The sequence below is a fragment of the Somniosus microcephalus genome, chromosome 12, assembly GCF_052327205.1.
Source record: "Somniosus microcephalus isolate GS21.2 chromosome 12, FLI_Smic_1.0, whole genome shotgun sequence".
NCBI classification, from domain to species: domain Eukaryota; kingdom Metazoa; phylum Chordata; class Chondrichthyes; order Squaliformes; family Somniosidae; genus Somniosus; species Somniosus microcephalus.
The window spans coordinates 65,888,309-65,900,852 of NC_140998.1; the positions used below are offsets into that span (position 1 = coordinate 65,888,309).

The 12,544-nt window shown below is 42.6% G+C and overlaps 1 protein-coding gene across 1 annotated transcript in view; it reads right to left on the reverse strand.

The window, feature by feature from the left end:
- The window catches only part of LOC147109246 (ena/VASP-like protein), a 354,043-nt gene that overhangs the window by 269,310 nt on the left and 72,189 nt on the right, over positions 1-12,544 (reverse strand). The window lies entirely within an intron of this gene.

Consider the following 12,544-nt stretch of genomic DNA (forward strand, 5'->3'; position numbering starts at 1 on the left):
GTCCAGTGTATACAGCCGTTTCTTGGTGTTACATGGAGTAATTGGCTGAAGGCTAGCATTTGTTTTGCCGGAGGCCTCAGAAGGAGGACGAGAAGGATCATTTACTCAGCACTTCTCGCTGAAGGTGGTTGCAAATGCTTCAGCTTTGTCTTTTGCACTCATGTGCTGGACTCCACCGTCGTTGAGGATGGGCTGTTCATGGAACTTCCTCCTCCCAATAATTGCTTCATTGTCCACCAGTCCTGATTGGATGTGGCAGGGTTGCAGAGCTTTATCTGATTTTTTGGTTGTTTTTAAAAAATAAATAACCAGACTTTATGACATACCATGCAAACCGTTAAAGAACATAGTCCTTCAGGTCCTACTGGAGGGTCTCATGCTGCTGTAAGGGGGAATGCCTCCAGATCTGGGTTAAGTGATATATAGTCAGCAGGATTATTAGATCCAGGGTAGTAATTAGTAATGCCGTCATAAGACTGGACTTTCAGTAACTGGTGCTGGATTCCAGAAGGTTAGCTCATGATCTATAAACACTGGCAACCATAGATTTATATATGGAATCGTTGCACAGCCCTTACAATTGCCAGTGTTTAGTGCACAATCTGGCTAGAATGTTGGTCTGTAGTACTGAGCAAATGATGGAAAGAAGGTAATTGATGAAGGGGCTGAAGAAGGTTGGGCAAAAAACACTGTCTTGAGGAACTCCTGCAGCAATGTCCTGGGACTGCACCAATTGGTTTACAATTTCTACTATTTACCCCATACCATAGTTCCCTTTTAAAAGAGTAGATTGTTTTCTTACTCATCTATCTAATTTGTATGGCAGTAATTCCACCAATTAGAGTGGAAGGGAACGGATTGCTGCACACCTCTTTTCCAAATCTCAAAACAGTACCTCCCTCCCATTTGCACCAGTAACAACCTTTTTACATTCTCCATGCCAGTTGCTGGTCTGAAAATAAATTGCTAACTTAATGCCAGTTAAGAAAAAAATGACCAAAATGTACCACAGCTTCAGAGTGCGACAACTCCCTGCATTTATGTACTGATACAGGAAACTCTGTTTTTATTTATATATATATATATATCTCATATGACTGCACTTCAACACCATGACTTTAGACTGAGTCAGATGCTTGAAAAATACACCCACACTATACTCAGCTCACTGATCATTGATTCCCTTCGTTTTAAGCCTGCATTTGATGCAATAACAGTAATATTCAGGTTGAGATTTCAGGAATGAGTGCATTCATTAGAAAAACAGCTTTCAATGAGGTATGGAAAAAGTCATGGTATATTTGGTTGAAACATGCGACTGTATTTCACATCCAATAGTTTACGAAATTTTAATGGACCATGTGCAACGTTGTGCCATTACGCAAAGCATTCCTTTTTTCCAATATTGGGAAATGTTCAGAGTAATATCTCAATATAATACATATCTCAATACATTTTTTTTTGAGTAAAGCAGTCTGGAAGTCGTGGTTTATGGAATGGATGTTGGGAGTTAGTCAGATTTCTGTGGCACTGTCGCATCAATATTATTGGGGACCAGCAGTCACAGAATATCATGGACAAATATCATACCTTAATAACATTCTAAAACTTCAATACAAGATTATTTTGATAATCAAACTCTGCAGAATGCTTTTGCAGGTTAAGTGGCTTGAATGTCCCCTTGTCTACCTTCACCTGTGAAGCACCTTACGATTTTTTTAAGTTAAAAGGCGCTAAATAAATGCTAAATAATAACTGTGTTGTTACTGTACTTTATGCATCACTTCTCTTTAGATTTATAAAACACACCTGTATCGGCAATGAAATATTTGAAATCTGAATCTCCCAGTCATGTAGCAGATTTCTTGGTATTTTGTACTCATGATGGTCAAGTGTTGAGCAATAAAACATGTTTTGCACTGATATCACTGTCAGTATCAAATATTCCCAGGTCAGGAATAGTGCATCCAAATGCAGGGAAAATATATACTGCTTTAAAAGTGCCAATTTCAATAGCTGGAACAGGCTGACTGAGGGCTTATACTGAAGAAACTTTCAGTTAAGGATAAGTGGAATACCTTTAAATGACAGACTACTAAATTTACAAGATGTGGGTCTACACACCAAGGACAAGTAAGCGCAGAATTAAACAAATGTGACCAACCCCCCTCCCCAAAAGGATTAAGAAAGCAAAGTAACTAAGGGGTCATTAAAAAAAATGCACAATATTTCATAAATGTGACTTAATAAACTATACAAGGCTAAAATAACTTGTTTCAATTCATTTATCGAATCCTCTTGATATATCTCCCAATACAATAATTAACTTTGCCCATACCACCTTCAACAATGACACATTAAACCTCTTCTCAACTTCACTCCACCTTCTGTTATTTCTGGGGATTATGTTCAACTACCAGTGTTCTATCACCAAGTGATCTGCCCTCTCCACCCATTCCATGGATCTCTGTACCATGTCATCCCAGAAATGGCCTTCTCCACAGTGACAACAACCTCCTGGTCAGTGAAGTGCATCATCCTGCTTTTTATGATGTCAATTTCTGATCAGCTATATTCATGTAATTCCCACTTGGCGATTTATGGGGGTCAAATGTTTAATTTGCTACATTAAAGATGTAAAACTATGATTACTGTAGGTTTGCTGATTGGATGTCTTAATTTCAGCACTACATTAAAATGCTACATATTGGAATTTACGTTTCTAGATGGTGATAGATCAGGACACTTACTGCTGCCTAATTGTCTAAAGTGCCTTAAGCTCTTCAAATCAGGAGATTGGTCCTACAACTTTGACAGAGCATATCCTTACCATACTTGAATATCTCATTTCAGTACTTATTTTGCATTAGAATCCGTTTGCTAAGAGAGCTGGTACTTCATGAGCATCTGTGCGATTTATCCAAAATGCACTCAACTCTGCTGAAAATACTAAAGATAAGAAAAACTATTCCTTCTGCATCCCAAGATTCAAAGGTTTTCATGAAAAAAAAAAATGGATTTTCATTCTCGAGAAGTGTGCAAAGGAAAATTATTACTTTAGGAATTTGGGGATAATGTTATTTGTTTAAGATTTCATTTAGAGCACATAATAATTATTACAGGTATTAGATATACTGAAATAGCAAATACAGATTTCAAGAAGAGAATCCTCTAGGGAGAAGGGAAAAATCTGCAAAGTGCTCTGCAGTCCTATTTTGCCGATAAAGGCAACTTAGTGACAGAACTATGTATGCATCTGTCAACTGAGCAAACACCTTGAAGGACAATGAAGTGCTGGCACTCAAGTTCAAAAATTCCCGGTGGCCTCAGACTCGGAGAAGCAATTCCAACTTTGTGTAGGCCGAATGGAAAAAAACACTCCAAAAATTTCTCAGCTGCAGTATTTGCAACTGAAACTCCGCACTCTTCCGTCTCAGAAACTGGCCACTTTCACCAGTCTCGACTGATCCTGACAACAGCTACACCTTACAGCTCTCATTGCGACTTACCCCTAATGCACCGTGAGTGTAAAACCAAGAGATAGGAGGCTGCGGTGGCACTAGCTCTCACGAGCATTTATTATAACGAGCTCACTCGGGAGTCAGCAGGCGGATTCCGAGAAGAGCCAAATCGCATTAGGAATCTCCAGGAAGCCCTTTTTGGGGCAGAAGTGGCTTCTGCCTCATTTTACTGGTCAAAGCAAAAAAACACCCCGATTTTGCACAGAAAAAGGCTGAAAACGTCTCTGAAATTTGCGACGTCTTTAATTGCTGTTCAAAGGGTGTTGAATATCCCACTAACCAGTATGCAAAGTTATGCAATAATGGTAATATCTTTGAGCGCAGACTATGAACAAAGTAGCAATGTGGCAGTGGACTCTGATTCTATCTTTAGAAGTGTTGAAAACAATGTGATAGTCACAAGACATTGTTGCACGGAGACCACACTGCATAAATTCTTCAAAAACATCATAAAGACTTCAGTCCACTCCCCATTGCTGTGCAGAACGTCATCAAGAATGTTGTTTACACCCACGTTGTTTATACCCAGAATTTCTGCCTTCAAAAGCCAGAAATTCCCTATGTGAATATTATGTTAATAAAGAAACAGTATTTTTTAAACAAAGTATAAGTTGTGTCTTCTGATTATACTTCCACTAACCAAACAAAACTAAGCCAGTTAACTATGATACCGTTCGTCTTCTGCCAAGATTCGACAAGGTGGAACAAAGCATTTCACCAGTTACAAAACTCAAATGTTATGTTTGGTGCACAGAATTTTTAAAAAGATTTAAAAAATGCATAAAAACATTTAAAAGATTTTGACATTTGCTGAGAAAACAAAATTTGATCAAATACTCAGGTATGTGCTGAAACAAACAATTGCATAGCTTGAACATCTGAAAGCTGTGTGTCTTTCCAAGTGATTCATGTGGACAATTCCAAACTCAATTGTTTTGAATGAGAGAACATCAACAGGATATACAGTACTGTATAATTTGTTAAAAGGTTGAATTTTTTTGTAACCCACTGTCAATAAATAATAACTTACTAATGCTGGCAGTTTGACTTCACAAAACCAACATTGCTTGTTTTTATTTCAACATTCCTTGGGGTCTTGTAGTATGGCCTGTCACAGCACAGTAATGGCCATTGAAAATACAACTCCTGTTACTTACTCATTAATGATAACAGAAAGCACGCATGCAGCTCAAGGTAACAACATTTCACTTCTAGAAATACTACACAGTATCTCTTGAACTTTAAAGGGGAAATAACTCCCAAAAGGGAAGAAAATGACTGATTAAGTGGTTAGCAAGTTCCTTTTTGAGAATATTACTTTCAAGTTTTTAAAAAATTCTTTCATTTACATGGCTCCGCCATTTACAGACTGAAGTAAGGTAGGCAGGGGATCGTGTTGAGAACATCTGTTCAACAGTACGGGGATGTGTCCATTCTCCATTATAGACGTACAGGGGTTAGGTTCTCTTTATTTTCAAGTTCCGCCAAATATTAGCCAAGACTTGCTGGAAACTTTGTGAGTGGGACAGAAAAGGGGAGGTATTTCATCAGCCTGTAATGAGGCTGTAAATATACATCGCCATACTGTGGGGTGGATACATTGAAGGGAATTCCCCTGCTACACATCACTCCAACACAATTTCGTCACACTGTACTGCTGTAAACAGAAGTTTATGGAGTTCCATGAATAAGAGATCTGTACATGGAAATAATTTTAAACAGATAAGACATAAAAATAGCATAAGACCAGTGAGGAGCTCAGTCAGTCAGAGTACTTGCCTTTCCATTTAAGAATGCAATCGAACCTTGGTTTTCATATCACAAACATAAACCACTTGGGTCTGGAGTTTCTTCTAGGTTGTGCTGTTTTTTCAGCATAATTCGCCCGAAATCGGCCAAACCAGCGAAAAAGATTGTGGAATTTCAAGCGCGAATTACGTCCAGTGCAAATTCAGTTTCTATGATCTTTTGCGCTAGTTTAAAAAAATCACGCTAGAAGTTGCCACCGCCCACAAAACTGGCCACGCCCCACAATTGAATTAATCACCATTGCAAGTTTCCACTAATGGCGCCCGTCTTTCGGCCTTCAAGCAGGCTCTTAAAATAAAGTTGGTTCTTTTGGGGGCAAGGACACCAATAGGAACGTTTTTAAAGCTTTTGAATATCTTTTTTTTAATTTATGAAGAAACTGACTACTGTACACCTATACATAAGAAATAGGAGCAGGAATAGGTCATTCAGCCCTTCGAGCCTGCCCCGCCATTCAATGAGATCATGGCTGATCTTCTGCCTCAATTTCATTCACCGGCCCTATCGCCATATCCCTTGATGCCCTTACTAGTCAGAAATCTATCGACTTCCGTTTTAAATATAACCAATGACTGAGCCTCCACAGCCCTCTGGGGTAGAGAATTCCAAAGATTCACCACCCTCTGTGAAGAGATTTCTTCTCATCTCAGTACTGAATGGCCTACCCTTTATCTTGAGGCTGTGGCCCCTGGTTCTAGACTCCCCAGCCAAGGGAAACATTCTCCCAGCATCCATCCTATCAAGCCCTATAATAATTTTGTATGCTTCAATGAAATCCCCTCTCATTCTTCTGAATTCAAGAGAATACAGGCCTAGTTTATGCAATCTCTTCTCATACAACAGTCCCTCCATCCCAGGAATCAATCTCGTGAACCTTCGTTGCACTCCCTCTATGGCAAGTATATCCTTCCTTAGGTAAGGGGACCAAAATTGTACACCGTACTCCAGGTGTGGTCTCACCAAGGCCCTATATAATTGCAGTAAGACTTCTTTACTCCTGTACTCAAATTCTCTTGTAATGAAGGCCAGCATACTATTTGCCTTCCTAAAGGCTTGCTGCACCTGCACATTCACTTTCAGTAACTCATGTACAAGGACACCCAGGTCCCTTTGAGCATCTGCATTCCACAATCTTTCACCATTTAGGAAATACTCTGCCTTTCTGTTTTTTTCTACCAAAGTGGATAATTTCACATTTATCCATGTTATATTCCATCTGCCACGTTCTCGCCCACTCACTGAGCCTGTCGAGATCCCCTTGAAGCCTCTTCACATCCTCTTTGCAACTGACACTGCCACCTAGCTTTGTATCATCAGCAAATTTGGAAATGTTACATTTAGTCCCCTCATCCAAATCATTGCTATAGATTGTGAATAGCTGGGGCCCAAGCACCGATCCTTGCGGTACCCCACTAGTCACAGCCTGCCATCCTGAAAAAGACCCATTTATCTCTACTCTTTGTTTTCTGTCTGTTAACCAATTCTCAATCCATGCCAGTATATTACCCCCAATTCCATGTGCCCTAATTTTGTTCACCAACCTCTTGTGTGGAGAGGCAAGGATTAATCAGGGATAGTCAACATGGCTTTGTCAAGGGAAGATCATGTCTGACTAATTTGATTGAATTTTTTGAGGGGGTGACTAGGTGTGTGGATGAGGGTAACGCAGTGGATGTGGTATACATGGATTTCAGTAAGGCCTTCGATAAAGTCCCGCACAGGAGGCTGGTCAAGAAGGTAAGAGCCCATGGAATCCAGGGTGCCTTGGCACATTGGATACAAAACTGGCTTAGTGGCAGAAGGCAGAGGGTGATGGTCGAAGGTTGTTTTTGTGACTGGAAGCCTGTGGCCAGTGGGGTACCACAGGGATCGGTGCTGGGTCCCTTGCTGTTTGTGGTCTACATTAATGACTTGGATATGAATGTAAAGGGTATGATCAGTAAGTTCGCGGATGATACAAAAATTGGTAGGGTGGTAAATAGCGAGGAGGGTAGCCTCAGTCTGCAGGACGATATAGATGGGTTGGTCAGATGGGCGGAACAGTGGCAAATGGAATTTAACCCAGAAAAGTGCGAGGTGATGCACTTTGGGGGGACTAACAAGGCAAGGGAATACACAATGAATGGAAAGACCCTAGGCAAGACGGAGGGTCAGAGGGATCTGGGTGTGCAAGTACACAGATCCCTGAAGGCGGCGGAACAGGTGGATAAGGTGGTAAAAAAGGCATATGGGATACTTGCTTTCATTAGCCGAGGCATTGAATATAAGAGCAAGGAGGTTATGATGGAGCTGTATAAAACACTGGTTAGGCCACAGCTGGAATACTGTGTGCAGTTCTGGTCGCCACACTACAGGAAGGATGTGATCGCGTTAGAGAGGGTGCAGAGGAGGTTCACCAGGATGTTACCAGGGCTGGAGCGCTTCAGCTATGAAGAGAGACTGGGCAGATTGGGTTTGTTTTCCTTGGAGCAGAGGAGGCTGAGGGGGGACATGATTGAGGTGTACAAAATTATGAGGGGCATAGATAGGATGGATGCTGAGGAGCTTTTTCCCTTAGTAGAGGGGTCAATAACTAGGGGGCATAGATTCAAGGTAAAGGGCGGGAGGTTTAGAGGGGATTTGAGAAAGAACTTTTTCACCCAGAGGGTGGTTGGAGTCTGGAACTCACTGCCTGAAAGGGTTGTGGAGGCAGGAACCCTCACAACATTTAAGATGCATTTGGATGAGCACTTGAAATGCCATAGCATACAAGGCTACGGGTCAAATGCTGGAATATGGGATTAGATTAGACAGGGCTTGATGGCCTGCGCGGACACGATGGGCCAAAGGGCCTCTATCCGTGCTGTATTACTCTATGACTCTATGAGCTTATCGAAGGCCTTCTGAAAATCCAGATACACCACATCTACCGGTTCCCCTTTGTCTACTCCACTAGTTACATCCTCAAAGAACTCCAATAGGTTTGTCAAACAGGATTTCCCTTTCATAAATCCATGTTGACTCTGCCCAATCTTACTATTAGTTTCTAAGTGCCCAGTTATTGTATCCTTTATAATAGATTCCAGCATTTTCCCAACTACTGATGTGAGGCTAACAGGTCTGTAGTTCCCCGTTTTCTCTCTCCCTCCTTCCTTAAATAGCAAGGTTACATTTGCTATCCTCCAATCTGCAGGAACCGTTCCAGAATCTATAGAATTTTGGAAGATGACAACCAATGCGTCTACTATCCCAATGGCCACCTCTTTCAAAACCCTAGGATGTAAGTCATCCGGTCCTTGGGATTTATCGACTTTTAGTCCCATTAAGTTTGCTAGTACTGTTTTTTCACTAATAATAATTTCTTTAAGTTCCTCATTCTCGACACACCCTTGGTTTTCTCGTAATTCTGGGAGGTTTTTTGTGTCTTCCTCCATGAAGACAGAAACAAAGGCCCCGATTTTCCCCCAGCCGTCGGGCGGGGTTTCAGGCGGGCGGGGGCTGAAAATCCCGAATTTGGGGGTCCCGACACCATCCCGGCCAAAACCCCGCCCCATGTAAGTTTCAGGGCGGCGGGTACCCGCTCCGCACTGGGTCCCGCCGAAACCAGGCGGGAAGGGATTAGGGCCAATTAACTGCCTGTTAACAGGTAGTTAACAGACAGTTTTTAGCCTAATCCCTATTTTGAGGGGTTTCGTGTGGGTTTCCCGACGGCTCCAAACCACGCCAGGTTAGAGCAGGCGGGCCGTCGGGTTGAAGGTGTTGGAGGGGTCGCGATGTTGGCGCTCAGGTGAGTGATGGGTGCATGAGTGCAAAGGTAAGTGTGTTTGGTGTGTGTAAAGAAGTTTTACTTACCTATACTTACCTTCACAGCCTTTCTTCCTGTAGCCGTCGGGAGTCCATCACTCACCCAGAACTGAAAGCTGAACGGCTGCCATCTGTCAAAAGTGACAGCCTTCTGCTTTGAATGCCGGTAAGAGTTCTAACTGAGTCTGTGCAGAATGACTCATGTCAGAAATCAGACTGTCAGTGTTTGACAGCTTCAAACAGCTGTCAAACACTGATATTTCATCTGTCAAGAACTCTTGACAGATGAAATTTCAGTCTGTGACGTCACCTGTTGCTGGGTGGCTCTTAATTGGCCCGCTGAGCCCGCCCAGCGGGCTCAACAAGGTCAATCAAGGGAAAATTGCGCGGATTGGCCGGATGTCGAAGTAGGCGGGTCAAAAACCCGAAAGGGGAAGTCCCGCCTTCTTCCCGACAGGTTCAGGAAAATCTACCCCAAAGTATTTATTTAATTTCTCTGCCATTTCCTCATTCCCCATTATAAATTCTCCCGTCTCTGACTGTAAAGGACCTACATTTACCTTCACTAGTCTTTTACTTCTCACATGCCTATAGAAGCTTTTACAATCCCTTTTTATATTTTTTGCTAGTTTGTGCTCATATTCCATTTTCCCTTGCTTTATCAATTTATTGGTTCCCCTTTGCTGATTTCTAAAAAGATCCCAATCCTCAGGCTGACCGCTTTTTCTGACAACTTTATAAGCTTCCTCCTTTGACTTAATACTAGCTTTAATTTCTTTTGTTAGCCATGGTTGGATCACTTTTCCTTTTGGGTTTTTATGCCCTAGAGGAATATATGTTGGTTGCAAATTATGCATTATTTCCTTGAATGTTAGCCATTGTGTGTCCACCTTCATACCTTTTAGTGTAGTCTCCCAATCTACCATGGCCAACTTGTCCCTCATACCCTTGTAGTTTCCTCTGTTTAGATTGAAGACCTTCGTTTCAGATTGGACTACATCACTCTCAAACTTAATGTAAAATACAATCATATTATGGTCACTTGTCCCTAAAGGCCTCTTTACCACAAGATTATTGATTAGCCCTTTCTCATTACACAATACCAGATCCAGAATAGCCTGTTCCCTGGTTGGTTCCTCCACATACTGATCCAGGAAACCGTCTCGCATGCATTCCAAGAATTTGTCCTCCACACCATTAGTGGTAATTTGATTTGCCCAGTCAATATGTAGATGAAAGTCCCCTATGATTACCGTATTGCCCTTGTTACATGCACTTCTAATCTCTTGATTGATACTGTGCCCTACATTACCATTACTGTTTGGTAAATATATTCAAGAAGGAGTTAGATATATTTCTTAAGGCTAAAGGGATCAAGGGATATGGGGAGAAGGCAGGGACAGGGTACTGAATTTGGATGATCAGCCATGATCTCATTGAATGGCGGAGCAGGCTCGAGGGGCCGAATGGCCTACTCCTGCTCCTATCTTCTATGTTTCTATGGTGGCCTATACACAACTCCCACCAATGTTTTCCGCCCTTTGCTGTTTCTTAGCTCCACCCAAATTGATTCCAGCTCTACATCACGATCTGCCAAGCCAAGATCTTTTATCTGTACCGTACCGATCTCATCCCTTATTAACAGCGCTACGCCACCTCCTTTTCCTTTTTGTTTGTCCTTCCTAAATGTTGAGTACCCTGGAACATTCAGTTCCCAGCTTTGGTTACCCTGCAACCATGTCCCTGTAATGGCAATTACATCATACCCATTTACTTCTATTAGTGCCATTAATTCATCCACCTTGTTGCGAATGCTACGTGCATTTAGATAAAGTGCCTTCAACTTTGCCTGTTTACTATTTTTCTGCACTTTGACCCTCTTTATTTTAGGCCTTTGTTTCTGCTCCCTAATAGTTTTGCTGACTACTTTTCTAACTTGCACTTCCAGCTTTGTTTTTCTCCATTCTGGGCCCACACTTAGGTTCCCAGCCCCCTGACAAACTAGTTTAAATCCTTCCCAACAGCAGTAGCAAACCCCGCTGCGAGGATGTTGGTCCCGTTTCTGCCGAGGTGTAACCTGTCCAGCTTGTACAGTTCTCACCTTCCCCAGAATCGGTTCCAATGCCTCAGGAATTTAAATCCTTCCCTCCTACACCATCTCTCCAGTCACGCATTCATCTGGTCTATTCTCCTATTTCTGCTCTCGCTAGCATGTGGCACTGGGAGTAATCCTGAGATTACTACCTTAGAGGTCCTGCTTTTTAATTTATTTCCTAGCTCCCTATATTCTGCTTGCAGGACCTCGTCCCTCTTTCTACCTATGTCGTTGGTACCGATATGGACCATGACCTCTGGCTATTCACCCTCCCCCTTCAGAATGTCCTGCAGCCGCTCAGTGACATCCTTGACCCTGGCACCAGGGAGGCAACATACCATCCTGGAGTCACGTTTGCAGCCACAGAAACGTCTATCTGTTCCCCTTACGATAGAATCCCCTATCACTATTCCTCTCCCACTTTTCTTCCTCCCCTCCTGTGCAGCTGAGCCACTCGTAGTGCTCTTGCTCCATTCCCCTGAGAAACCATCTCCCCCAGCAGTATCCAAAACGGAAAATCTGTTGGAGAGGGAGATGGACCCAGGGTACTCCTGCACTACCTTCCAAGTTCTTTTATTCTGTCTGGCAGTCACCCATTCCCTGTCTGCCTGTGCACTCTTTACCTGCGATGTGACCACCTCGTTAAACGTGCTCTCCATGAAGATCTCAGCCTTGCGGATGCTCCACAATGACTCCAGCCGCAGCTCCAGCTCCGAAATGTGGATTTCGAGTAGCTGCAGCAATTTTCAGAACCTCTCTGGCCACAGGGGAGGTGTGAGAGAACTGGAGAACAGCTAACGTAGTACCATTGTTCAAGAAGGGTAGTAGGGATAAACCAGGGAATTACAGGCCAGTGAGCCTAACATCAGTGGTAGGGAAATTATTGGAAAAAATTCTGAGGGACAGAATTAGTCTCCACTTGGAGAGGCAGGGATTAATCAGGGATAGTCAGCATGGCTTTGTCAGGGGGAGATCATGTCTGACCAATTTGATTGAATTTTTCGAGGGGGTGACTAGGTGTGTGGATGAGGGTAGTGCAGTTGATGTAGTCTACATGGACTTCAGTAAGGCTTCTGACAAAGTTCCACATGGGAGACTGGTGAAGAAAGTAAGAGCCCATGGGATCCCGGGCAATTTGGCACATTGGATCCAAAATTGGCTTAGTGGCAGGAGGCAGAGGGTGATGGTCGAAGGTTGTTTTTGTGACTGGAAGCCTGTCTCCAGTGGTGTACCGCAGGGATCGGTACTGGGTCCTTTGCTGTTTTTAGTGTACATTCATGATTTAGATATGAATGTAAAAGGTATGATCAGTAAGTTCGCTGATGACACGAAAATT